Below are 23,999 nucleotides of genomic sequence, written 5' to 3'. Positions count from 1 at the left end.
GAAGCCAGGCTTAGCTGGAAGAAGCACCCTCCTACTTCCAGTCTTCTTTCACTTAGGTGGTGCAGTGGACAGAGTGCCAGGCTTGGAGTCAAGATTCTCCTCTTCCTGAGTTCAAAACCAATCTCAGACACTAACTAGTTGCATGACTCTGGAGTAATTTTAATCTCATTTGCCTCAGTTTCCTTATTTGGAAAATGATTTGGAGAAGGAAATGGCCAATCACCCCAGTATTTTTGCCAAAAAAAAAACAAAAAAAAAACCCAAAAAACTCCATAGGTGGTTACAGAGATTGGACATAACCTGAAAAACAATAACAAACAACCATTGCTTTGGTCTACATATAGAGGAAATAATTCATGAATCCAGCCTTTGAGAAAGTCCCCACAGAATGATGGGACAGAAAACATGCAAACAGGAGAATAATGATCAACCTTCATTTTAATAATGCAAAATGATGGACCAGAGATTGAATTCTTGAATGTTAAGGGAATGGAAAGATATGATCAGAGGGCATTTTAGTTAATCATTGATGGATATATTCAGGGAAAGCTTGCTTAGAATTTGGTCTACAAAGAAGAAAATTTGTACAAATTGGTAGTAAGGATGTGGAGAGAACTTTTCAGGTGAGTGGAATATTACCAGCAGAGAACAAATTCTTAGAATAAGAAGGAATCTTGTTATTTCACTGTTTTAGATTCTTGACCCTTCCTGATCCTTTTTAGGGTTTTTTTTTGGGGGGGGGCAAAGATTTTAGAGTAGTTAGCATTTCCTTTTCCAGCTTATTTTATAAATAAGGAAATGAAGATATATAGGCTTAAGAGTCTTGCTTAGACACACAGCCAAGAAGTATCTGAGGCTGAATTTAAATTCAGGTCTTTTTGACTCCCATGCCTGACATTAAGCATCCCCTAGCTGCTGGAAAAGGACTTTAAAGATTCCAAAGTTCAACATCTATATTTTATGAATAAGGAAAATGTTAATGAGGTGTGGTAGTGGATAAAGCTCTGGACTTGAAATCAAGGTGACCTGAGTTCAAAACTGACTTTTGACAACAACCAGTTTTGTGACTGGGTAAATCACTTACCCACTGCCTCCCCATCTGTAAAATGGAATGATATTAGGACCTACCTATCTCATAGGATGGTGACATGTATAAAATGAGCTAGTATTTGTAACACACTTAGCACAACGCTTAGCACATAGTAGCCACTTAATAAATACTTGTTTAAAAATATCTCAGAGAAGTCAGGTGACTTTCTCAAAATTGGGCAAACAGTTAATTATAGCACTAAAACTAGAATGGTGGGGTCTTGACCTCTTATTCAGTATCCTTTCTTCTACTTCAGCTTAAAGCAAGATGAAATCTTTGTTCCATTCAAGGTCTTCTTTGCCTGTGTTTCCCATGTTAAGCTATTTTAGAAGTTATACTGTATAACAGAAAGACTAGGAGTCAGGAAGTGCAGGTTATTGGGAAGACCAAATGAGAGAAAATCTGTGCATGGTACCTGGCATACAGTAGGTACTTAATAAATGCTTATTCCCTCCTCCTCTTATTCTGATACTAACTATGTGATCATGGACAAGGCATTTGATATCTCTGACCTGCCATGATAATTATAACTATCACCTAATAATCATGATCATCTTCACATCCATGGGATTAGAAGATATTTATATCTCTACCTCTATAGATTTGACTTGTAGTTAGAAGGGTCACTGAGGTAGACCATAATTATAGTAATCATTATATGTTTGATTTTTAATCACTTTCCTCTGAGCTTTGATATCTTTCCTTTTTTTAGATCTGGTGGCTTAGCAAAAAACAAACAAAAACCTCAATATTTTCTTCCCTAAATCTTTATCACTCATCTCCTCCATTGCCTTCAAAATGACTTCAAGATTTCAATCTTCAATCAGACTATTCAGCTATGACTTTGTTTCCTCAGATTTTCATCTTGCCTTTATTAACCTATACCTTGTTTTTTGAGTGATTGTTAATTGAACTGCAAAATGATAATTCCTGTAGGACCTATTCACAGGATTTGTAGGATCTTAGATTAACAGTTAGCATGGATGTTGGAAGCCATGTAGTTCAGCTCTTTCATTTAGAAAAAAACTGAAGTCTGGGGGTGTGTGACTTGTCCCCTCATAAAGATCTAAGTCATAAAAGTTAGTGGCAGGATATGAACCCCGATCCTTCAAACTGCAATGACCTTTACACTGTACAGTACTTTAAAGAACAAATATGATTACCTATCTAAAGTGGTATTTAAGTGCCTACCATTTTATGAAATTATTGTAGATATAAAAATTCTCCCTCTGTAAAAGAGTGGCAATGTTTCACTTGTTTTAATCCATATTATTTCATATTTCCAACCTAGTAAGACACCTACTTATCTTTCACTCAGGTTTTTAAATAGATACTTTATATTTCTCAACCCCAGATCTTTCTGTGTCAAGGTGTATATGAGTAATTCTTTTTCAGAAGACTAAATCAGTGAAAAGTGACCCATTCTAAGTGGTGACTTCATTATCATCAGCCATTCTTGATAATACTAGAAAACCTTTTATATTCTCTGTCATTAGAGTATCATGGGTGGAGGATGGTAGAGGACCTCCGAGATAATCTTCTTTAACTTTCTCTTCATAAATGGAACTGATTGAAGGAAGCTAAGTGATTAACCATTCATCCAGTATCAGAGGTAGAATCCAAGTCCTCAGACTTCAATTAGCCCTCTTTTTGAAGTACCTCAGAGAAAAGTTGACCCTATTCAACCTTTTGAAATGCAAAGGGAGGATGGTTTTGTTTGTTCTATGTTTTTTTTTTTTTTTCAGTCTTTCTCACTGCTTGTGGGCTTTTCTTGGGAAAGATTCTGTAGTGTTTTGCCGTTTCTTTCTTCAGCTCATTTTACAGATAGGGAAATTTAGACCAACAGGCTTAAGTGCCTTTAATCTGGGTCACATATCTAGTGTCTTAGGTCAGATTTGAACTCAGCATTCTATCTAATGTACCACTTAGTAAAGGGGGATTAAAATATGCTAAATCAGTGATAGAGTGAGTTCTAGAATAAAGCATTTAGCTCTTGATATCATTACTTTGGGTCATGAGATTTATGAAAAATGGTCAGTTTCTTTATCTGTAATGATGATAATGACTTTTATTTATATATCATTTTTCCATTTATGAAACATATTGGACTACATAATCTCCATTTAGGGTCCCTTCCAGCTCTAACAATCTATGAATGTATTTCATATTAGTGACACTTTCTAAAAGAAAATTATTGGTTGTTTTTTATTCTTAATAGTTTGTTAACATATAACCAGGTATTTTATCTTTGAAATCTAATGTTCTTTGATTTTTATTTTTGAGAGGAAGATGAAGAAGATGAAGGAGAAGGAGAAGAGAGAAAAAGAAAGAAGAAGAAGAAGAAAGAAGAAGAAGAAGAAGAAGAAGAAGAAGAAGAAGAAGAAGAAGAAGAAGAAGAAGAAGAAGAAGAAGAAGAAGAAGAAGAAGAAGAAGAAGAAGAAGAAGAAGAAGAAGAAGAAGAAGAAGAAGAAGAAGAAGAAGAAGAAGAAGAAGAAGAAGAAGAAGAAGAAGAAGAAGAAGAAGAAGAAGAAGAAGAAGAAGAAGAAGAAGAAGAAGAAGAAGAAGAAGAAGAAGAAGAAGAAGAAGAAGAAAGTTAGGGATGTAGGAGAGGGAGGGAAGTTAGGAACAATATACCCAAAGGACCTGGAGTCAGGATGATCCATCTTCCTGAGTTCACTTCCTATCTCAGGCACTTATTACTTGTGTAATCCTAAGCAAATCATTTAACCTTGTTTGTCTCAGTTTTCTCATCTGTAATAACAGCTGAAGAAGGAAATGGCAAACCTTTCCAGTAACTCTGCCAAGGAAATCCCAAATGGGGTCATAGACAGTTGGAAATGACTGAACAACACGATACATATGGAACGTATGTAAACTGGTTTGTTTGGTTTACAGGGAAGTTTTTGGAGCACAAGGAATAAATTGAAGGTGGGGCCAAATTATGGAAGACCTTGATTTCTAGCAGAAGCTCATTTACTCTATTTACCTAGATATGTTTCTATGAAGCTATCTATCTCTTTATCTATCATTTTTATACTTGATGCAGGAAGCAAGTGGGAGCTAATATAGGGTCTGAAAATACCCTATTTATTACCCTATAAATACCCTATCAATAATTTTTTTCCCTGAGGCAACTGGGGTTAAGTGACTTGCCCAGGGTCACACAGCTAGTGAGCCTGAGGTCAAATTTGAACTCAGGTCCTCCTGACTTCAGGGCAGGTATTCTATCCACTTCACCACCTAGCTGCCCCACCTATCAATATTTTAAATCAAATTTTTGATCAAATTTTATCAGTTTATCAATATTTTTGAGCAGGAAAATGGCACAATAAGAGATCAGCTAGGATAATCTGAATATGAAATATCTGACTCGGGAGGTCACAATAGAAATAAGAGAAGTAGCATATCTTAGAGAAATTTTGGACATTTATTGACAAATTTATTTTGGCAATAAGGAGATGGAAGAGGGATAAATTTATTTTACCTAGTCCCTGGCGATAAAGTTGGGACCAATAGAACTTGCAGAATTGTAGATTTTTGGCTTGAGAGGAAAATAGAAATGCTTGCCTTAAAAGGATAGTGAATTCCCTCTTGTCTGAGGTATTCAAGGAGAGGATGTATCACCACATGTTGGGGAATTTTAGAGATTTCTGCTTAAGTAAGAGCAGTACAGATGGCTTCAGGTCCCTTCTAACTTTGTACTATATCGCAACTTCCTCTGTGGACATTCTTTCTATGCCAGCCAGCTAACACCTTGCCAATTTTTTGCATCCACCCAAGGAAGGTGAGAGTCTCATTAAGCTCAATTCCTGCTCTAAAATGCCTTCTTCTGTGTCTTAGTCATTCACAAGCAGCAGCATTTAGTTTCCTTCCTGTTCAGTTCAGTTCTGCTCTGTCTTTCATGACTTCTGCTAAAAGGGCAGTTTTAATATTGTCTTATCTTTTAAGCTGTCATCCCAGAGATGATCCAGCTAGATGCAGTTTTCCATCCTGCTCTCAGGGAAGGACTTTCCTAAAGTTCACTCCTAAGAATTCTCTCAATATCTTTCTCCCACTGAACAAACAGACCCAAATCTGCCTTTTACTAAAACTTGGCCCATTTCCAAGATCAAAAGGTTATAGAATTTTCCCATTCTTCAGACTATTTGTTTACATTTTGGTATCTGTGAACCTGCCATGTGAATTTGTGCCATTTAGAAAGGTTGAACTGTGAGGTCAAGGTCTTAATTCAGGTCAGAGACCTAAAATCAGATGAACAGGAAAGTGAGTCTAAAAAGTTTTATCATTAGATGGAAGTCTAATTGTCCATTAAAAAGGTTAAGTCTTCATTAAAATCCTAGTGGAATGTCTCTTCATGGTCTAGATGTGATCCTAAATTCATAGAATCATAGCTGTAGAGCAAAAAGGGGTCTCAAAGGTGCCCTAGCTCAACTTTTTTCATTTTACAGATGAAACTAAGATTCAGAGAAATAGAAAGTAGCAGGATCTGATTTATATCCTGGACACACTGATTCTAAATGCTTGATTATGTGACTGAATCAAAACCTCTGGCAAGCTTCTTCCAAGTACAAACTATAGAGTTAAAGGAATGGGCCACTTATATTCAGGGAGATTCATTATTAGGTTGGTTACCAGAAGATGATTTTTTTTTTGGTCATAATCACCCATGAAATGTAGTGAAATATAGAAGTTATGATCCATGGGTCTGTGTCAGTGAAAGGAATCACAAAAGAGAAAGAAATCTTAGCTTTTTATGTGTTGAGAAGACTGAACTCTCTAGGGAGGTCATAATGCCTCCCACACATATTAATTGAAGATAATGGTGATTAGAACTGTGATTACCTACTCAGCAGATACCCTTTGGGGTAGGTGTTGGCTTTCAAAATTCCTCAGGAGCTAGGACTCTCCTTTAAGGGTTTTGAGAAATGAATGTGCTTCTTATTCCTCAGAGAGACAACACATATTGCTATACAAGATTTGAAATTTCTAGTTCACCTCATTTTGACAATTTCTAAATATAGGGCAGCCCATTTAAGCCCGTCCCCATTTATGGGGACGACAATTTATATTATTAAAGGATAAAACACATAGTATCATGAGTAACACCTATTATTACTACAAAGTTTTTCTTTTTAACACCTTAGTTAAGTAATTCTCACCTCACCCCAATGGATTAAGTCAGCACCCTCACCTTTTGCATTGATGAAGAAAATGGGGCACAGGTTATATGACTTATTAGAATGAGTCAATAGCAGAACAAAAACAAAAATCTGGAAATCCTGATTCTCAGCATGGGGCAGTGGAGATTGAGCCCAGATTAAAGCCAGGAAGATCTGAGTTCCAGCCAATAAATATAATGTGTGTACCTGTATGCATGTGTGTATATAAATATGTGTGCCTATATATGTGTGTATAATACATCTATCCATATGTATTTATATATCTGCACTTAAATCTATATAGCAACATTTACTTTATTAACTAGCATATGATGTCAATTACATGAAGATTTTTAAAGTGTTAAATGGTTAGAGAATGTAGATATCTATATTCAGGTAGTATAGCCATTTGTAGAATCTACTTTTATATAAAAAAAAATCTGTAAAAAGGTATACTACTTACCTGTTTCTTTCTGCCATACTATAAAAATAAAACAAAACCCTTTAGGACTGAAAACTGTCAAAGTGTACAATTTAGCATGATATCCTTTGGTTCCCCAATCAATAGGACTAAATAGTCATTTTCTGATTTTCCTATTCTTGAAACTTGTTTCTTCTAATAAATGAGAGAAAAGTATTGCCCATAATGCTCACTCTCTTACTCTGTATATTCTAATGGGTGCTGGGATCAGTTGTACAAATCTGCCTCTGAACCATAACCCCCAAGATCCCATCTATACCACGATCCATCCTCCACTTATCTGTCAAAGTGATCTTACTACAAGCCAGTTCATATCTTCTCTCCCTCTCAATAAACTTCAGTGACTCCCTGACCACCAGGATCAAATATAAATCTAGTTTGGCATTTAGAACCCTTCATAACCCTTAGGTTCTGTTTGCTCAGGTGATGCTAATCTCCTTGATGTTCAGGGAAGAAGATACCCCATTTCCCATCTTTGGCATTTTCATGGATTTTCTCCCATGACTGGAATGCTCTCCCTTTTCATCTCTACTTCATCCTCTGATTCTTTCAGTTTCAGCTAAAATCCCACCTTCTAGGAAGCCTTTTCTGGACCCCTTTCATGCTATTGTCTTCTTTTAGTTGATTATCTCCAATTTATCACACCTTATATATCAAATATAAACTCTTATGTGCATATATGCATGGATGTTTGTATACACACACATACATACTCATATATAATTTTCATTATTAAATTTGAAACAGGAACTATTTCTTGCCTTTCTTTTAATACGAATACATTGTCAACACCTAATAAATGTTTATTGATTAAACAAACTGACTGATGAGGCCAGTGCCTTTGGCAGGGAGTGGGATCCAAAGGGCATGCTGGAGCCAGCCCACCTTGCTAGCTCATTAATTTCTTAGCTCATCAAATTTTCAGTGTGAACATTCACGCCCTGAAAACAAGCAAACCATTTTTGTTGTCCAGTTGATTAATTTCTGACGAAATTCTTCATGACCCTTTTTGTGGGTTTTCTTGGCAAAGATAATTGGAGAGGTTTGCCATTTCCTTTTCTAGCTCATTTTCTCATGAGGAAACTGAGGCAAACAGACTAAGTCACTTATCTAGGGTTACACAGCTAGTAAAAATCTGAGAACAGATTTGAATTTAGAGAGAAGAATGTTCCTCACTCTAAGCCTCCACTCTATTCCCTTTAACACTATATGCCCCATATTCTTAGCACACATATTCCTTTAGTAGAATAGGTGTTTTGAGAAAAGAAATGCTTTCATGATTGTCTTCATATGTGCAGCAGCTAGCACAACACAGTACAAAAACTAGGCACTTAAGTATGTGTTGAATTTGATTGGAATAATATGGAAACTGATTTTGTTGTTCCACTTCTACATGAACCCATTTTATCATTTCGAGATTATGAAGTTTTCAGTGACATATTGGAAGTACTATTATTGGTTTATTAAATATACATATATAATTGGTGTATATATCTTTATAGTTTGCATCCATTTAAAGTGTCACTTATTTTATTTACTTGTTCATATCAGTGACGTGGAATTACCATACTTCATGTTTGTCCTTCAATGATTACATCCCCGGTGGATGCATTCAGAAAACTACTACTTTTTACTAAATCTGAACGTGTATTTCATATATGACGTTAATAACTAATTTAGTCTTCCAAATTGTTAAATAGGTTCAAATGAAATCATATAATGTGTAAAATAAATTTCTTTGAGTGTCTGCATATAGGTACTCATTCATTAATTACCTACTCTATGCGAGGCACTGTGCTCAGTGCTGAGATAGAAAAAGAAGCAAAAGACTGTCCGGGCCTTCAAGGGGCTTACAATCTAATGGGGTCAGGGGAACAACACGCAAACAAACATATGCAAAGCAAGCTATAGGGTATACATAGGATAAATACACTGTAGGGTCTAAAATATAAATAGAAAGTAATTATTGGAGGGAAGGCACTAAAGTTAAATGGTTGGGAGAGGCTTTCTATGGGATCTCACTTCTCTTGCTCATTTTTAAAAGAATTGTCCTGGAAAGTGATAGAGCTTTTACTCTAGGGTAAGGCGTAGGATGGGCGCTCTGTCGATCCCGTTTTGCTCTGCATACAGAAAGCGCTAAATAAATGCTTCACCCATGAGTGTTGGTTTGAATGGGGAGGACGGGTGTGGGCGCGGAATTTGGATGCGAGGTTCTCGAGGGTGGGAACTATCTTTTTTCCTCTTTTTGAATCCTCGGCGTCGGGAACACTGGGCACACAGTAGGCGCTTAATAAGTTCTGATTGTAAGAAGGGATGCTGCCAGTTGCAGAAGCCGGGCACGCGGAGGAGGGCTCGGCGCTCGGCGTTCACCTGGGGGCGCTGTGAAGCTGGCCCGCGCCTGGGCGGGTTGGGAGCGAGGAGGCTCGCCGCCTCCTCCGCCTCCGCCTCTTCCCCAGCGGCTCTCTCCGCGCTCTCCTCCCAGCGGAGGGGCGACTCTCGGGTAGCCAGGTCGCCGCCCCCGCCCCCGCCCCCGCCGACTCCCCTTTCTGCGGCGGGCGAGGGGAGTGGCCGCCTGGCGCTGAATGACTGCCTCCTGAGAGCCCGGCGGAGCCTGCCTGCGTTCCCTGCGCACGGGGCGGACGGACGGACGGACCGAGCGCTCGCTCCTCGCCTCGCGCTCGCCTTGCCGGGACCTGGGCTTCGGAACCGCTGGGGCGGCGGCGGCAGCAGTAGCAGTGCGTGCCCGCGGAGAGCGGAGGTGTGTGCCGCGGAGAGGTAGGCGGCTCGCCCTTTCTCCCCGTCCTTCCTCTGCGCTCCGCGCTGCGCCCGGAGCCGGGGACGGAGACCCAGCGACTGGGAGCGCGAGGAGACCCGGCTGCCGCCGCGGGGCGTCCCCCTGAGGGCAAGAACGGGAGCCCGAGACGGGGAGGAGGCGGATTCTCCGTGTCTGGGATTGCTCTTTTTGGGGGAGGTGGGAGGGTGCCGCGGAAAGAACGGAGACGGGAGAATTAAGTTAGGCTTAGTTTGTTCGGCTCTCCTTGTCCGCCGGGAAATAGAAGTCCAATTCCTCTCTCCTTGGGGACCCTCCCGCCGCGGATCCCCCGAACAAACCCTGGCTGCTTTCAGGTGTCCCCGTTTTGTGCTCGTAAACTTGCTTCATTCCGTGCGGGGATTCAATCGAAGCATGAAGCCGGGGGCTGGGGGTGGGGGCGTGGGGCGTGCTCGGGGCGAGGGCATTGGGGGTCCAGGTGAAGTGGCGGCGGGTGGGAGGGTAGGAGAGCAAGATGGGGTTTCCTTCGCATGCAGCTGCTCCTTCCTCCTTTGTTCAGGCGCTGTGGCGGGGGCTGCCCTGGGTCCTGTTTCCTTGCTGGGATGGGATTGATTCATTATGGGGATGGGGGTGGGGGCGGCGGTGGGGGAGGGAGACCGATTGAAACCAGATTAGGAAGTGGAGAACATTTACATTTGAGCCACTTGTGGGGGAGGGCTGGAGATTGATGGTGGATGTATGCCTTACGGGAGTACTGAGGGATTGGGGAGAGAGGATGAGAGGATGGGAAGGATGTGTGGGGGGTGTTTGCTCCATCCGGCGAACATTTTGTTTGAGGGGCTGTGGTCTTTAGAGCTGGCTTTAAAAAAAAAAAAAAAAAAAAAAGCTTTGTTGAGGAGGTTTAACCATATGTTTATTGCTGCAACAAGTTGTGTGCTTGTGGTACCACAGAGTTTCTTCAGGAGTTTGTTAAAATCTAAGCTTGCCGGGTATCTTGGAAGGAGGGGAAGCCTTTGGTGTGAGTCCGCAGGTTTCTTTTGTATCCTTGGAACTGGAAGAGATCGAGGTACATTCTCCAAAATACATTACGGAAAGCAAATGTAATGCACTCAGATTCACATATGGTTAATGTGATACATCATGATAGAGGATAATATAAAAAAAAATCTCTCAGGAATGTCTAGGGGAAAACCACCAAAGAAAGGGACAGACATTGCTAAATGTTTGAATCAGATTACCCAATTCAAGGACTTTCCCAAAAAATAATAGTAAATTTTACGTATAAAAATCATTCAAAAATAGTTGAAGAAGTTTAGTTTTCATTAGAGAATATTTTTTTTCTTGAATTCCTCACTTGTGTTTTCTACTGTAAGAATAATGACAGTTTGGAGAAATGTCAATACCATGTCAATTATTAGCTAAATTAGCCTTATTCAGATTGAAAGCATTGACACAAGGGGAACTGATAAAGAAACCACGATGTTTTGGGGGAAAGGAAGTGATTGAATGATCAGAATTTTTGAATGGAGTATTTCAAGCAGACTGTGTCTGGTAGGAGCCTCAAATTTCCAGGCATTTTCATGGTCTGGGCCCATGGGACACTGCTGGAAGAGGCCCAAAATTTTACTGAATATGTAGGAACTGTTGTAGTGATAGATAGAGACATAGTAATACTCTGATTACAGTATTCCTGGGCAGACTATTTACAGAAAATAAGATTGATGTTTGGCCCTTACCTGGAAGGGGGCATTATGTGTTCTTTGAGAGAGAGTGGTACCCTGTTTTTCATCTCAGTCCATCTCTTTAAGATGAACCAAGTTTAAAAGTTGACTTTAGTAGGGGAATTGGGAGCTTGCTCTGGAAAAATGTTTTCTACCCACTAACTGGTAATGGAAAAGCATTGTACATACTGCTGAGTGTGTGCCTTTTTACGTGGGGATGTGGTCAGCTTTTCAGGGCCTGCCTGCTAAGCAATGGGACATGTCCTCAGAAGCTATTGTGAGTTTTAAATTGAAGTGGGAATTTTTCCAACCAGGCAAGCTGTTTGTTATTATAGCACAAAGCTGGGCAAAACATTCTGCCTTCTACAGTTAACAAAGAGTAACTTTTTCAAAAAGTTTCATCATTTTTAACTTATACAGAATAATTCACATCATTAACGGGAAAACCACATTTGATTATCTGACTTTCCAAATAACAATTGAAATATTCTTTAATGAAATATACACCACAATAGAAAATGTTGCTACAAAGGAAACACATGGGGGGATGGAGGATAGTTTGCTGAGGGAGAAGTTGATTTTCCAGCATCCGGCTATCCCATTGTGTGATTGTGTATAGTATTAAGGCCTGCAACAAGCTTTACCTCTTCTCAATGAATCATCATTTTGCTAGTATCAAAGACAAGCTTTCCCCAGCTGTGAAGTGGGACCTCTGAAGGGAAATGGGATGGGAAAATTGGGCTGGAGAAGGGGATCTTAGAAAAGACTTCTGTTAATTATTTCCTATTAATCTTGTACATAGCTTGCTCTATGTATATTTGATTCCTTGTTGTCTTACCCATTAGATTGTAACCTCCTTGAGGGAAGTGGCTCTATTTTGCTTCCTTTTTTGTGTCCCTAGGGCTTAGCACAGTACTTGGAATTGATATTAATAATTTATAAATTGACACTAATATTGATTATTGATTTGTTGCCTATCAAAATGAAGACTTATTTAGCATTAGTTCTCTGATTTCTACTCTTTTCTACTACTTATATCAAGAGTTGTGAATTTTTAACTTCTCACAGTCTTTCTGGTCTTTAGGAAGACATTAGTGAAATTTGGAAATCTAGATCTGAGATTATTTATGTTTAAATCATGGTTCTATAATGCAAAGGAGACCCAAGCAATCCATTTTTTCCCTGAGGCAATTGGGGTTGTGCCTTGCCCAGGATCACACAGCTAGGAAGTGTTGTATCTGAGGTAGGATTTGAACTCAGGTCCTCCTGGCTTCAGGGTTGGTGCTCTATCCACTGTACCATCTAGCTACCCCCCTCCCAAATATTTAAGGCTGTAAGTGAGTTATCTACATTGATAACAAAGACCAGCTCTGGAGTCAGGTTGACCTGAATTTAAATTAGTCCTCAGATATTGCCTGTGTGAACCCCGGGCAAATCACTTAATTCCTATTGCTTCACAAACCCTCGAAAAAAACAAAAAAAGTTGACAACTTACTACCACTGCTATAACTACTACTATATGTACTCAGTACTTACTTTTCTATGAAGCCTTGTGTGATCCCTCCAGTTGTTCATGTTCACCTTTTTGAACTACCTTATATTTAACTACATGGTATTAATTTGTGCATATATGAGCATAAATGCATATATGTATGTGGTATATATTTGTATGTAGGAAAGATACATATCCAACACTTCCCATCTACTAGAATGTCAGTTTTTTTGTGAGTAGAATTGTCTGATTTGTTTTGTTTCCCCAGTGTCTAGCAGAGTGCACAGTATATAATAGGTAATAAATCTTTATTAATTGAATAATATGGCTAAGGTAAAAGAAAAATAAACTTTTATTAAAAAGAGTCTGTTAGGTTGCCAATATGGAAAAACACACTATTCCCTTTCGATAAGCATGTATAAGAAAGGAGAGGTATATAAAAACAACAGAAAAAAGCATCTAATTTAAAAAAAAATTTTAATTTAAATTAGCAAAAATAATTTTTCTCTCTCTTACTCCCTCCTCTCATTGGGGAAAAATAAAATGCAAGCAAAAAACCTGTAACAATTTTGCAAAGTCAAGAAAAAACATATTTCTGACTTGGCCATCTCTCCAATATATTCTCACTCACACACACACACACACACACACACACACACACACAAAACCATTTGCTCATGCAGTAAAACTATTTACCAAAGAATCCCTATGTCCTCTGACCTTCTCCATTCATATATATATATGTTCAGTTTGCCCTGAATCCTTCACCTCCCTGTCAGGAGGTGGGCAGCATGCTTTTATCATTCCCCTGGAATTTCGGTTGGTCATTGCATTTGTCAGCTCTTAAGCTTTAAGATTTGCTTGTTTGTTACAGTAAAAGTATTTGTTTTCAGGTTTCTCTGCAAAGGTGAAAGACAGCAATTAACTCTTGGATGGCATTTCCTGGGACATCGAAATTTGCTCCTTAATGGGTGGGAGATTGCTGTCTTGAGTTTTTTCTTAGTACACAGATATTTTTAAAAAGGAGAAACAGCAAAGGAGGGAAGGCAAGCAGTTAATAAAAGGAGGAAGTGGTTCAGTGGAATTGGAAACATATGAAGTGGTAGTCCTTAGTTTTTTTTTCCCAGCACATGCTTTTTAAAAGTCCTGGCAGCAGCCCTTTTGTAGAAGACATTTTTCCTTTGGAAAGTGTCAAGGGTCTCTCTTTACAAGATCCTCTGAGATCATAACATTTCTGGGCTCTGTGGGAACTAAATCCCACAGGATGATTTCTGTACTCATCTTTCCCCTACAGAGGAAGTGAGCCCACTTAGGAAGTGGCAAGAAGGAAGAACAGAAGTGGAATTGTTAGAATTCACATGGGGTAGATTGGAGAGTTAAGGATAGGTAGGAGACACTTCAACTAGCTTCAGGAATGCTGTTCTGAGAATAGCCACTGATGCAGACACAGAAAAGATTTTAACATTGTACACCCTAAATTGTTTGTCTTTGTCTGAGGGATGGGGTCAAGAGAAAAAAATCAATGTTGGTTGTTAATACACCCAAGATAAAGCCTCAAGTCCAGAAAGTATCTTTATTTTATTATTATTATTTATTCCATTATTTATTTATTATAATATGATAAAAAAGTCCAGTGTCCCTGAGTTCTTTGTAGGTGGAATGTCAGTATCTTATATTTTCCAGTATCAGAACATCCTCTTTTGTTTACTTTAAAATTCAGCTTTATATTGGGAAGGCTGATATGAGGTCTCACAAACAGTGATGGATAGGTCAGGATTTTCTTTATTCAACTAGGTGGGAAACAATGAAGACTGAAAAGGTGATTTGAAGGTATTGTGGGCAGAAGTTAATGAAGGGAACTAATTGCTGCTTTGCAATTCTTATCTCAGTTGATCTTCATAACAACTTTGGGATGTAGATGCTATTATCTTCATTTTATATATAAGGAAACTTTATGTAGACATCATTTAAGTGCCCAGGGTGAGTGAGTGAGTGAGGCTGGATTTGAATTCGTCTTCCTGACTCCAGGTCCAGACTTATATCCACAGCATAACTTAGCTGTTTTCTAAGAGGCAGAGATGGAGGGAGAGGGCATTCTCTGTATGGGAGATAGGAGATGGAATGTCTTTTTTTGAGAAAGGAAAGTAGGCTTGCATAGCTAATTTGTAGAATTTGTGGAGGGGTGAATGAAGTGTAAGAAATTTGGAAAGGTAGGGAGAGGGCAGGTCGTTATTCTTTAAGTTGCATATGAACTTCTTCATCCAGAAGCCTCATACTAACCTGGAAATTCACTCTTTGGAAGTACTCTCCAATCCTCTAGCCTTTTCTCCTTTTCTAGTCTCCTCCTCCCAGAAATTCTCTTTAAACAGGGAGCCCAGGCCAGCCATGTCTCATTGTCTGATTCCTCTCCAGGCTCTACTCTCAACTTCTTCTGAAACCTATTAGTTTTTCATTCCTGGGGCTCCTTCCCCCCCATATCTTGGACCAGCTGTGTAAAAAAAGACAACCAGCAGTGGAAATTCCCCTCCACCAATGCAGATCTGCAACTTATCAGGAACTAATATTCTCTCACTATTCCAGGTTGTGCTTTAAGACTGACTTGTTCATGGTCATTCATATAGCTAGTATATGCCAGAAGCAAGATATTAAAAGCTCATCAATGTTCTAATGCTTCCCCTATATCTACTCTGCTTCTCACGGAACTTCATATATATATATATATATATATATATATATATATATATATATATATATATATATATATATGTATATGTATTTTTTTTTCATCTGTCAATATTTCGTTCCTCTTTGTCAGTTCATAATTTTATGAAGCATAAAATTTAGTGCAAGACCCTGGCCTAGGTATGAAGCAGTCTGGAAAAAAAATGGAAGCAGTGAAAGAAGTCTATTGTCCCTGAAAAAGCACAAGTGGATGATAGTGAATTCAGCACATGAGGCTTTGGTGAAATGGATTTTACTTCAAGGCATCATATGCCACAAAGAAAGCAACAACAACAAAACAGCATCAGATCTGGAATTAGGGATTTTTTTTTTTTCTGTTTTAATAGGTTCACTAGTAGGAGATGAATAAGATAGTTGCATACAAGTATTTAGAGAAAAAGAATACTTGTTTTGACACAACATTTTCACTATCGTGTGAATGTCTTTTTTTGAGAAAGGAAAGTAGGCTTGCATAGCTAATTTGTAGAATTTGTGGAGGGGTGAATGAAGTGTAAGAAATTTGGAAAGGTAGGGAGAGGGCAGGTCGTTATTCTTTAAGTTGCATATGAACTTCTTCATCCAGAAGCCTCATACTAACCTGGAAATTCACTCTTTGGAAGTACTCTCCAATCCTCTAGCCTTTTCTCCTTTTCTAGTCTCCTCCTCCCAGAAATTCTCTTTAAACAGGGAGCCCAGGCCAGCCATGTCTCATTGTCTGATTCCTCTCCAGGCTCTACTCTCAACTTCTTCTGAAACCTATTAGTTTTTCATTCCTGGGGCTCCTTCCCCCCCATATCTTGGACCAGCTGTGTAAAAAAAGACAACCAGCAGTGGAAATTCCCCTCCACCAATGCAGATCTGCAACTTATCAGGAACTAATATTCTCTCACTATTCCAGGTTGTGCTTTAAGACTGACTTGTTCATGGTCATTCATATAGCTAGTATATGCCAGAAGCAAGATATTAAAAGCTCATCAATGTTCTAATGCTTCCCCTATATCTACTCTGCTTCTCACGGAACTTCATATATATATATATATATATATATATATATATATATATATATATATATATATGTATTTTTTTTTCATCTGTCAATATTTCGTTCCTCTTTGTCAGTTCATAATTTTATGAAGCATAAAATTTAGTGCAAGACCCTGGCCTAGGTATGAAGCAGTCTGGAAAAAAAATGGAAGCAGTGAAAGAAGTCTATTGTCCCTGAAAAAGCACAAGTGGATGATAGTGAATTCAGCACATGAGGCTTTGGTGAAATGGATTTTACTTCAAGGCATCATATGCCACAAAGAAAGCAACAACAACAAAACAGCATCAGATCTGGAATTAGGGATTTTTTTTTTTTCTGTTTTAATAGGTTCACTAGTAGGAGATGAATAAGATAGTTGCATACAAGTATTTAGAGAAAAAGAATACTTGTTTTGACACAACATTTTCACTATCGTGTGACTTTGGGAAAGTCCTTTTACCTCTATATTGCATTAACTCATTTTTAAAATGAAGTGATTGGAAATGGCTTTAAGTCTGTGTTTCTAAATTATGTAAAGGAACAACTGTTTTTTTCCTTATCACAAAGGTCAGTTTTGTTCTTCTTTCTTATTTTCTCATCTCCCCACCAATCTTTGGTAAATATTCTCCCCCCGCCCCCCAGCAGTGAATTAGATCTTACAATGATGTTAACCAATAATATAATAAATATATATTGTAGTTCAGTCCTGTCCAACTCTTTTCATGGACCATAATGCACCACTCCCTCCTATTCCACATTATCTCTTAAAGTCTGTCTATGCTCATGTTCGTTGTTTCCATGACATTATCTATCCATCTCCTCCTCTATTCCCCTATCTCCTTTTCCCCCTTCTCCTTTTACCTTCAGTCTTTCCTGAAGTTAGGGTCTTTTCCATTGAATACTGTCTTTTCATTATGTCAAAGTATTTAATTTGTTCTTCAATATTTGTTTGGAAAGACAAATGAATATATTAGCTGATAACTAATTCTGGCCCTTTTCACCAGGAAATCTGAATTTTAAAAGAATATTCTGGAAGACTTAGGAAATCTTACATACTTAAGGTGAGGAATTCGGTGAGAAGGTAAGGGATGAAGCTGTTATAGTTGGATAATAAACAATAGGGGTTGGTGTTTGCATTTAGTGGGCTGCCCAGTCTTAAGACCAGATCTAGAAATAATACACAGTAGTACAGTGGTCCTCAAACTTTTTAAATAGGGGGCCAGTTCACTGTCCCTCAGACTGTTGGAGGGCCGGATTATAGTAAAAACAAAAACTTACCCTCTGTCTCCGCCCCTCAGCCCATTTGCCATAATCTGGCGGGCCACATAAACGTCCTCCAGTTTGAGAACCCCTGCAGTAGTATTTTAAAGAAGAGATGTTTCTGCTGGGGGAGAGAGGCCAGTCAATCATCTCTTTCTAATTATTTGTCTTGATTGCCTGAAAACTCAGGGCTTGGAAACCCTGCCACCAAGGTAGTGGCTAGGTAACATAGTAGATAGCCCTCTAATTGAAGGTGTCCCTCAAGGCTCTGTCCTAGGATCCCATCTTTTCTTCCTATACTATTTCACTTGGTGATCACATCAGCTCCTGTGGATTATCTATGCTAATGATTCTCATATGTACCTATACTGCCCCAATAATTTTGTTGAGCTCTAATTTTGCATTTCCAACTATCTTTCAGATATCTCAAACTGGATGTTCTGTAGACATCTTGTCTACCATTCTCTCAGTCTGGAAACCCAGGAGTCATCTTGGATTCCTCACTATCTCTTACTCCATTCCCCCATCTCTCCTATACCCAAGCTGTTTCGAAGGCCTGCTTTGGTTTTGGATCAAATATAACCCCCTCATTTTGGCATTCAGAATTCTTCATAACCTATCTATCCCCTTCTAACTTCCTATTCTTACTTATTCCTCAACACATACTCTTTGACCCGCTGACCATGAAGAAGATACTCCATTATTGGGCTGTGGACATTTTCTCTGGCTGCCCCCATGCCTAGAATGCTCCCTTTTCTGTTCTGACTGCTGCCTTTTCCAGGTTTAAGTCCCAATTAAAATCCCAACTTCTACAATAAGCCTTTCTAAACTCCTCTTAATCCTACTGCCATTTCTCTGTTAATTATTTTCTATTTATCTTTTGTATATGTTGGTTAATATGTTTGTTTGCATGTTGTCTTCCCCATTAGATTGCATGCTTCTTGAAGTCAGTCTGTCATGTGATTTTTTTTTTTTTTTTTTTTTGTATCCCCAGTGTTTACCATTGTGCCTGGCATATGGAAGACACTTAATAAATGTTGATTCATGAAAAGATTGATAAAATGATTGACTAGGATTCAGGAAGATCTGACCTCAGATCCTCAGTAATTTAGTTGTTTTACCTTAGGCAAATCAGCCTCAGTTTCCTGATCTATAAAATAAAAAATTTGGACTCCACAGTTTCTAAGGACCCTACCAGTCTTAAATTTTTGATCCAATGGCCTCACTATAATATTGGCAGAGTTGACTGGGCCAGTTTTTCATGGCATGTCCTGCAGGAGGCTGCCACATCCCCCTACACACTTCACACACTCTTCCTTTTTCCAATAAAGGGGAGTTTCCAGGGACTAGAAAGACTGGCTGCTAACTCTGCCAGGTTGCTGACCATTGCCATATGGTATTTATTGTTCTCCTATGGTGGTATGTTTCAAATATACCTCTCAGCAGGAATCAGATTGCCTTCAAGTAGTTTTCAGAGAGTGTGGGCTGGTCTCTCTTCCAAAGCCAACATATGAGTGTCTTGACATTCTTCCAATGGGCCCTGAAATATTTGACTGGGATAAATGAAATTAATAAATGGATGCTGCCTCTGCCCTTTGGTCATGGGAATAAAGATCCTAGAGCAGAGGTAGAGAAGTGATCCTGGGAAGTCTGAATAAGGGAGAAGTGAGAGGAGATGTATCAGAGAAAAACCATAGTTATGTGTCAAAGTCCATAGTTTCCCTATGTGACCCTGGGGAAGACCTTAACCTCTGAACTTCATTTTCCTTATCCAAAAAACATGATTACACTACTGCATTAAAACAATACTTTGTTTTGATCTTGCCGGACACTTCATATCCTTTATCCCTTCCTGATTGATGTGGTCCTTAATAGAGTACCAAAATGATTGCTATTTGGAGTCAGTGTACCTTGTTTCTGACCATGGTTGACCAGACCAATATGAGGTTTGAAGGCTCTACCACAGGTTGGGCCCAAATAGTTCGTATAAATATTTGGAATGGAGATGTCTTTAGTCAGTACAGTAAAGCTATGTTAGCCAGTAGAAAGGGAAAGTAGAAAGAAATAATATTGCAAAGGGGAACCTAGAAGTCATCTATAAACTGTTCCAGTGATCAAAGGATACAAATTGTATCATATATTAATCAAAATTCACATCCTGGTAACATGTTGAATCAGCTGAAGCCGTCCCTGTGCTGCTGTCAGAGTCCTTTGACAGTATGACATGTAAATCTCAGACAAATCTGTTACAAAAACTAACAGGTCACATTGAGATGATGTTGACATGTTAACTCAAGTTTTACTTGAGATCTGATATATAATGAACCAATTCCAAGGTGACATGGATAAGAATTAGTCTGACTCTCCCCAAACCCTATAAAATTAAACTTCAAACTCCTGCCCCACTAATACTCTTCTGCCTCCCCAGGGTCTGGAGAGCTCCCAGCTCCAATCTGGACTTATGTGCACTCTGCCTCTCCCCCTCTGCCTCTCCTTTCCCAGCCACCTGCCTCCCTTCACCATCCCAGCACTGCATCCCAAGCCATCTGCTTCTGTCCCCCTTGCTGCACTTATCTCTACCCTCTTTGTCTTATTAAAGTATGATCACAGCCCCGCTGTGGGCTTTCCCAGAAACTAACTGAAGAATTGAGCGTGCCTGTCCCCATTTCATAAGTCCATAAATTAATTATCAGTTCAGTCATTCCTCTCACAAGCCTGTCACAGGGAAAATGCTTTATAGGTTTGAAAAATGTTATAGAAACTGGAATGGTTACTCTTAATAAAGTGATAGTGACTGGTATGGTGGTGGTGATTTAGTAGTAATTGGCATAATGCCCTTCCCCACTGTGTCCAGGAACCTCCCTCTACCAGTTCAGGTCCATTGCAAGTTTTCTTCGGTTTATAGTCCGTTGCCCTGGGGCTCTCTCAGAAGTTCATTGCCTTCCCCAAGGTCACAAAGTCACTACCCTTGGAGTAGAATTTCCATTCACATTTTTTTTTTTTTCCTCCTGGTTCTTTGTACTTTGCCATGCTTACATTATTAAACATGTAAAAATCAAATAGCAGTTTTGGAGGTGCAAAAATTGGAGGTTCCAGTGAGAATGCTCATTAAATACCAATTAGAAACTGGTTATCTGAAAAAACAAAAAGGAACAACTCCCATCCCCCAAGAATCCGGCCTTTGGGCAAAGACTATCTTTTGCCTCTTTTTGTATCCCTAGGGTTTAGTATGGTGCTTGGCAAATAGTAGCCTCTCAAAAAATGTTTGCTGGCTGTCTGGTTGTAAGTTACTGACTGAGTGATGATAATCTATTAATAGTGTGTTTAGAAAATCAATTCATTTTTCTATATTTTTGATAAACTAGGTGAATTTTGTTTAGAGGCAGAAATTTGTGGGCAGCATTTTGACAGGCTCTAGCCTCTATTTCCAGAAACTCATCCTTTGTGCCATTTTGGATTCTTCCCCCCCATAGTGTTAGGTGGTGAAAATTTCATGTGGCTAATAGTCACAGTTCCCTAATCGGTCATGTGAAGATTTAACAAAAGGAGATTAGTAATTTCTCCCTTTTATTCCAGTGATTGTAGGTTGTATTAGGAAAATACATACTGTTCCCTTTGGTCTGACTATGCCTATAATATAGTGTTCGGTTTTGAGCGTAACATTTTAGGAAGGATATTTATAAGATGGAGAGCATCCAAAGAAGGGCAAAAAGGGATGTGAAGGACCTTGAGGGCATGGCATTTGAAGGCAGCTGAAAGAACTGGGGATATATAGGCCAAATGAAAGAAAGAGGGAAGGAACATAGAAGAGGGATTTGACTTCTCATCCCAACTCTCTTCAGAGAAGTGACTTATAGGAAGTCACACTGAATAGCAGAGTGAGGATCTGAACTGAGGTTTTCCTCTTCCAAATCCAGCACTCTATATTATAGAATGCTTCTTCCTGTCTTCTTGCCAATTTATTTTTCTTTAGTGACAAAGTCTTTTAGAGCAAATTCGCCTGTGCTAATTCATGTATCTGTTTAATTTTTCAATCTTATTTAATACATGGAGGTAAGTCAGTTTTCACCAATGACAGCTTAAGTCTAGGCAGAAGTTACCACTGGGATCAGTGTGTATACATTGATACTGATCTATATGCTTAGGAACATGGTCTATCTAGTATATGGCATTGAGTTATGTTCCAATCTTGGCTTTGTCACTAATTTTCCTTATGAATTTGGGTAAGTTCATTTCATTTGGGGTTCAATTTCTCTATCTGTAAAGATGTTTGGCCTACATCAGGGCTTCTTATACTTTTTCCACTTAGGATCTCTTTGCTCAAGAAATTTTTCCATAACCCTGAGTATATAGGTATGTAAAATAAATATGCAAATCAAACATTTAAATGATAAATCATTGTTCAGTTGTGAGATTCCCATATGGGGTTATGACCCACACAGTTACCCTATGTGATATCAAATTTAAGAGGTTAGGAAATCATAGGCATGTATTTTTAGAGCTGGAAACGGAACTTAAGAGGTCAAGCTAGCTTGCCTCCTTCCTATTCCAGATGAATAAACTGAAGTTCAGAGGTTTAAGGGAACTTAAGGGATTTATCCAGGTTCATGCAGCTAGTAAGTGGCAAAGTCACTACTTGGACTCAGATTGTCATACTAAAATTTACATTCTTTCCTTGATACCATGCTGAAGGTACCTTAAATATATTATCTTGATCTGTTATGAGTTTTCTATTCATGAATCTGCTTAAACTATAAGTTCTTAACCTGGGGGGGGGTCTGTAAACTTGTTTTTTTGATATATCTCATTTCAGTAATATCATATCATATTCCCTTGATAATCCTATATATTTTGTTTTAGGTATTTAAGAGGTCCATTCATAGCTACTTCAGACTGCCAATGGGGTCTATGACATAAAAATCTTAAGAAGGCTTGATCTAAACCTTCTTTGAAACTTTCTATTTGGTTTCTTATTGAAGATAACTTTGCTGTCTTCTGGGTTGTGTTCCTATTATATTTACTTGGTTTTCTATTTGGATATTCCACCATAATTTAAGTCTAGTTAGCCTAAAGCCAAAATGAACATCACCTTCAGCTGTACTTCTCTTCTTTATTTCTCCATTTACATGGAAGGTATATTAATTTTCCCAGTTTCCCCAAGTTGACTGTCTTGGAATCTTTGATTGTTCATTTTCCATAATCAGTCACCTGATTCTCCCGCCTTACTACCAGACCTTCCATTGAAGGCCTTAAGTAACATCTGACTCCTAGAATACTGGCAATGTCCCTGACCCATCTTGCCAGAGTTCTATCCTGTTCTTCAGTGTCAATCCTATGCTACATTCACGTTTTCCTCCTCACATCCCACAAACACACTTTGTGCTTCTTTTTTTTTCTTTTGGCCTCAGAATGCCTTTCTCTCTCTTCCCTATCCATGGATATCCATCCTGCCCATCCTTCAACATCTAGTTCCCAACCCACAAACTTGCAAAGCTTTCCCAAGCCATCTGAGCCCATCGTGATCTCACTATCTTCTGAGCTCATAGGGCTTAGTATCTATGTTGCTTATTTAGCAATCAATCATTTGTTGGAGTAGGATTTTCAGGAACCACACACAGAGGCCCCTAATAAAATACCTGTTGATTGATTAGATTCTTCTGTTGACCCACGTTTGGTATTTAGAACTGGAGGCCCTACTGTTTCCTAATAAAGAATGATTGCTATCTTTGTTATGGAAGAAGTGGACTGTGGATAAAAGACTTCACCCAGTTTCTTTTGAGATTGGTGAGGTAAATGGAGCTGGTTGTCATTATTTAGCCACTTTGTCTCTTATTTAGAAAACACTTAGATCAGTGATTTCCATCCTTGTTTTCTCAGCATCCTCTAGGTATCTTCCCATGCGATCAACAGAGGTTATAAAGTTCTTAAACTAAATTTTAAATCAACTTAATAAAAGAAATTCCATATAGAGATTTTAGAGAAAACTAGGGGAAATTACTTCCACTCAAGTAAAAATAAACTTTTAAAATGCATAAAAGACATTGATCATTGAGATTTAATTAAAATATGGAATCAGGAAGTGGAAGCTTCTTCGTCTAGGACTGTTTAGTTTTTGCCCTTTTATCTCCATTACTTGGAGTAATTCCTGCCATACCTTTTGGTTGATTAAAGATCATCTAAAGAATCATGTGATCTATTTCTTTCATTTGATAAATGTGAAAATTGATGCCCAGAGAGATGGGGGAAAAAAGTGGCAGTTAAAGTCACTAGGAGGAGGGAGA

General features: G+C 38.7%; 1 protein-coding gene across 4 annotated transcripts in view; it reads left to right on the top strand.

The window, feature by feature from the left end:
* The first annotated feature begins 9,367 nt into the window (after positions 1–9,367).
* The window catches only part of MYO1B (myosin IB), a 204,809-nt gene continuing 190,177 nt past the window's right edge, over positions 9,368–23,999 (top strand). For 3 of the 4 annotated variants that reach the window (XM_074302829.1, XM_074302826.1, XM_074302825.1), the window contains exon 1: positions 9,368–9,505. The gene's annotated coding sequence lies outside the window, so the exon portion shown is untranslated. The remainder of the gene's footprint in view (positions 9,506–23,999) is intronic. The other variant, XM_074302827.1, reaches the window with a different exon arrangement.

This window comes from Sminthopsis crassicaudata, chromosome 3 (genome assembly GCF_048593235.1).
Source record: "Sminthopsis crassicaudata isolate SCR6 chromosome 3, ASM4859323v1, whole genome shotgun sequence".
Classification (NCBI taxonomy): domain Eukaryota; kingdom Metazoa; phylum Chordata; class Mammalia; order Dasyuromorphia; family Dasyuridae; genus Sminthopsis; species Sminthopsis crassicaudata.
The sequence above is the reverse complement of the archived record's forward strand: the minus strand, read 5'-3'. Positions and strand labels throughout refer to the sequence as shown.